The sequence below is a fragment of the Gavialis gangeticus genome, unplaced genomic scaffold (genome assembly GCF_001723915.1).
Source record: "Gavialis gangeticus isolate Ggan-Ray unplaced genomic scaffold, GavGan_comp1, whole genome shotgun sequence".
NCBI classification, from domain to species: Eukaryota; Metazoa; Chordata; order Crocodylia; family Gavialidae; genus Gavialis; species Gavialis gangeticus.
This window is the reverse complement of record NW_017729004.1, coordinates 5538648-5543967: the sequence shown is the minus strand read 5'-3', so window position 1 is coordinate 5543967 and position 5320 is coordinate 5538648. Positions and strand designations below refer to the sequence as shown.

Here is a 5320-nt window from a genome sequence, read left to right as displayed (position 1 = left end):
CGCCGTGTCATGTGTACCTGCCCAGCACCATGTGATGCATACATGTCATGTCATGCACACCTGATTCACATCTTATGGCGATGAGCACACGCCTTGTTATGTGCACGTGCCTCATGCTGTGTGGTGACGTACATATGTCTTATCAAGTATACCTGACTTGCGCCATGTGATAACATGCACCATGCCTTGCTGTGTGTACCTATCTCACACCATGTGTTGACATGAGAACATGTTGCACGCCTCCTGCAGATTCCCTGCCTTGTCATGTGTACCTGCCTCAGACCATGTGGTGGTGTGTACATGCCTGGTTGTGTGCACCTGCCTCACACCATGTGTTGACATGCAAGCACCTTGCCACCTGTACCTATGATATACACTTTCTCCAGAGTACCTGCCTCTCATCTTGTCATGTGTACATGCACACACTTTGTCACGTGTACCTGCCTCATAACGTGTGGTGACGTGCACATGCCTTGTTGTGTGTACTGGCTTCACACCATATGCTGACATGCACCTGCTTTGCGACATACTTATGATACGCACACCTTCTCCAGTGCATCTTTCTCACACCGTGTGGTGACATGCACCTCCCCAGTAACATGTACCTATGACACACGCATGCTTTGCTATGTATACCTGTCTTGCACTGCATGGGGACACGCACACATCTTGCAATATGTACCCAAGACACACGCCTTGTTGTATGTGCCATTCTTACACTGGTGACACACACATTTTGCAACATGTACCAGTCTCTCAGAGCCTGGTGACACACATCTGCCTTTTGATATGTGTGCTCTCACTTTCTTGGGAGCACATGCATTTCTTGTGACAGGGATCACCCTTGCATCTCATGGTAGCATGCACATGCCTCGTCATGTACTCATCTTGTGAAAGGCACACACACGCACACACCTTGCAACATGTACCCCTTGTACTGACATGCGTATGTCCTGTGACGCATACTGAACTTTTGCTTACATACGCCTTGGATCATGTACCCACGTCACACTTCATGAGAACATGCTTATGCCTTGTGACGTATACCTAACTTGCACCTCATACTGACATCTGCCTGCCTTTGGACATGATCCTGCCTTACACCTCACAGTGACATGTTTTTCTCCTGATGATGGCATGTACACATCTTATGGACAGCCTAACACCTTGTGCTGGCAATACACACACGTTGTGACATGTAATTAATTCACAACCTGTGACACGTGCTTTGAAACATGAACCCATCTTGCAACCCAGGACGGCATGCGCAAGCCTTGCAGTGACCTGATCCCACCTTGCACCATGCAGTGAGACAGATGTGCTTTGTGCCTTGGAATGACATGCATAAGCATAGGTGTGTGCTAAGAGTGTCATCACGTTTCCCAGTGGCAGGATGTTGGCGGCACCCACATTTTATAGTCGTTTGGGTCTGGTTTTCCTAAGGTGCTTTGTGGCTGTGATGTGTATGAGGGGCTGGACTGGGGACAGGACTCGATGGCCCAAGAAATTATTTCCAGTCCTATGCATACCCATCTCATCCCTTCTGGAGGCATGTATATGACTTTGCCTCCCGCTTTGTGCAGATACGGATGTGTTTGATACCTTTGGGAAGTCATGTGTATGCCTTGTAACATACCCCTTTCACCCTTTCTTACAATGAATGTGTGCCTGCCTTCTGGTGACGCAAACATGGCTCACCACGTGGTGACACCCTGACTCTTTGTGATGGATTGAACATGCCTCGTGGTGCCTGGTGCACGCTTTGAGATGATGTGGATGAACTTCCTGCCTTGGAGCGACAAAGATGTGAGTCACAGCTTGGTGCAACACACACATGCCTTGTGAAAGTCTCCATCTGGTGATGATATGCACATACATGAACCTGCCTCACACTCCATAGTACCATGAATGTGTTTTAGGCTTTGGGGAAAAGTGCACACACTGTGATTTGTGTCCATCTCACAACCCATGGAAACAGGCACACGCCTTCTGGTGACACAGACGCACCGTTTGTGACATAAGCTCTCAGTCTTCCCGATGCAAAGAATGAGCTGTCAAACCCAATGGAAATAATGAGGGTGAGTTAGTATAGACGCTGCAGTGACAGAAGAGGGTGAAAGGCAAGGACAGCACCTTTAAGGACCAGAACAACCAGTGTGACTGGACAACCCAGTCATCACACGGGGGTCAGGGGAAAGTGGAATTAGGAAGCCAGGCAGTAAGTGCAGAGGAGCAGGAGGAGGACAGGACGGGTTGGTTGAGCTGGATGCTCAGGACAGTGGAGGACCAGGGTCCCAAGCAACAGAGAAAGCAGGGGAAAGGGACATAAACACTTGCCTAATACAACTTTTTTGAATAAACATTTTCTATAGTTGCTATAGCAAAGTTACGTGATTGCAAATGGGAGCAGAAGATGCCCATGTAATCAGGGAGAGGAAGGGAGCATGTCGCCAAGATAAGCTGTCTAGGAAACAACTGTGTACAAATTTAAGAAGGCCTGACTTAATTGGCTTTTCCTACAGTCGTTACCAGCGTCGGGTTACACATGAACACCTCAAGAAAGGCAAAAGACCAGCAATCAGGACACTTGGGCTCTGATCCTACCACCTGTGTGAGTGAACTCGGTGCAAAGTTACTTCACTTTTCTGTGCTTCAGTTTCCTCATCTGGAGATTGCTTATCTCCCCCCAGAGGTGGTACAGTCATCTACCCTGGAGATTTTTAAAAAGTGACTTGACGTTCACTGTCTGACCCCAGCGGTCTTTCCTGCCCAAGTACGGGGGGCTGGACCTCATGATCCCTTGAGGTCCCTTCTAGCCCCTAACATCTATGAATCTATGAAAGTGATCTGAAAGTGCTTGAAGGACGTCAGACAGAAGGTGTTGGATACATGGAAGGCAGTACTGCTGGTCCCAAATATTACAACAGGAGTCAGGTTTAAAGAGATCATGAAATCGGTCTGAAAGTAGTAATTAAAATAATAATAATAACCTTGGGTTTATTTGTATTTGCTTTCTAAGTTTGGTACGTTTAAGATATGTCTGGGTCACATTTCCATACTGTTCTCTGCAACCATGAGGCCTAGAAACTCCTTTTTTTAAAAGGAAAGCAGAGATTTGAAGCGTTCACACGCAACTTCTGAACTGGGGCTTTAAGGGAACAGGGATTGTGGTGAGATTTGGCAACAACTGACAAATAATTATTAAAGAGAAAACAAAACCAACAAGTCAAATTTCACTGTTGCTGGTGGCGAATGAATGCAAAAAGTGTGTAAGTCACATAAACAGGGGGAATTGAAGTCTTACTTTTAAGAACATAACACCTTCAAGACACATTTGGATGCTTATCTTGCTGAGATCCTATGATTCCTGCTGCCTTCCTGCCCCTGGGGCAGGGGGCTGGACTCAATGATCCTCTGGGGTCCCTTCCAGCCCTGATGTCTATGAAATCGATGAAATCATTGAACCTAGAAAAAGATTCTTGGAAAGGATTGTTTTAACTTTGTCACTGCTGCTTGACATGGTAATCAAAGAAACATGCCAGTTGTTTGGCGTGTTCTGTGTTTTAGGAACAAGTCTCTGTATACTAGGATTTCCCAGCATCGGCAAGGGATGTGGCAGTAGGCCTGTAGGCATGGGAAGGGCAGGAGGCAGAAAATGGGGTAGTGGGAGAAGATGAATCATGGCATGGTTCTGGCTGCACCACATCTCATGCTACAAACCGCTCTTGCAGCTACAATAATTTGGTAGCTGTCTTCCTGAAAAGCCTCCTGCAGCCTCTTGGGACTCACTGGGTATCCCTTATACAGCTAGTGGCATGTGTATGTAGAGGATTGCATGGTCAGGCTGGCTCACACTTCTCTTCTGTGGTCTGCTTCCTATATCTCAAAGCCACAGGAACAGATGCGTCTCAGGCCTTGCCGCCACAAACACAACAAAAAAAAAAGAACAACAAAACCAAGAAGGAACATACGGGAAAATTATGAAAGAGAAGAAAAACACATGTTGAGAAGGATTAAAAAAGAATGAAAAAGAAAGGTGAGAAAATTGACAGGGGAAAAAAAGGAGTGATAGCAGCAGCTGTGCTGAGACATGGTGAGAGGGGACTTCAGCAGGATGGGAAAAGGATCCATCTGCTAATCCCACACAGGAAAAAGAGATGGGAGTAAATAAATGTGTAGTAATTTTTAATACTATTATTTTATTTATGGCAAAACATGTAATGTAGCAAGTACTTTCCAAACCATTGAAGAAAGGCTTGTCCCTGCCCTGGGGAATTCACTGTCTATGGACACAGTGACAAGAATACACAGGCTAGGGAAAGAGGAAAGATAAAGTGGAAGTATTATTATTATTTTTTTATACAAGGCAAGTAGATAGGTAGTGTGGCAGTGAGAGAATAGAATAACACACTAAGTGTTGTTGTGAACAGACGGTTTCACAGTCACACATCCGGGGATGAGAGACAGTGTGAAACTATGGGGTTTTTAGACGTCCGTCTCTTTTTATTCTGCAGCCTTTGCTCAAATTTCTGTATATGATTGGGCACTGGCATTCCAGAATAACAAATTCATCTTTGAAAGATAGCTGTCTGTCATCTCTAAAGTTCCCCTGTATTTGGACAAATCACACTTGACAATTACACACGTCCTGCATGTTACCAAAAATACCAAACGTCTAAACATTACTCCAGTTGAAGAAAAGCAGATGGATTAGGCCCAGAGCCCTGAGCATCTGGAATCAGAGCAAGGGGTTAAAGAGCCAAATTCAGCTCTGACGTAAGCAGAAGTAACACCTACTGAGATCATGTTTCACTTTTGAGGGACTTTTTCAAAAGACATTTTGAAAAAGTGAGACATTTATTTGAACCTAAAATGCAAAGTGAAACTGCAGAGGGCAGCTAACACGGACGGAAATGAAACAGAAGACTGGTGCATTTTCTGATTTATGTGGAATCCCCACCCATTTTCCTCTGGGAGTATAAAAAGACACTGCTTCATGACACCCAGGGCTAACCACTTACAGTTTCTGCCATGTGGTTTAATCTTCTCAGATCAGAGAAACGTTTGATCACAGTAAGCAGAGAGCATCTGTGGAAACCTTAAAATATATATATATAATATAAATAACATATATAAACAGAGCTTGGTGAGATGCCATTTCAACAGTGCTGTTTTATTTATGCTCTGTATGGCTTCCCATAAAGCTTTTGATTATAGCAATGAAAAAACGCTCCCGCAGGTGACACCTGCTGGTGGAAACTTTCGCTGAGCTGCTGCCTGCATTTTTGCAGGAGGACTTGGAAGAGCAAAATAAGGCGGT

At 45.1% G+C, this 5320-nt stretch overlaps 1 long non-coding RNA gene across 1 annotated transcript; it reads left to right on the top strand.

The window, feature by feature from the left end:
- The first annotated feature begins 3024 nt into the window (after positions 1-3024).
- Positions 3025-3935, top strand: LOC109291475. Its single transcript, XR_002095851.1, has 2 exons — positions 3025-3170; positions 3890-3935. It is a non-coding gene; the product is annotated as an uncharacterized LOC109291475 (long non-coding RNA).
- Positions 3936-5320: the final 1385 nt, after the last annotated feature.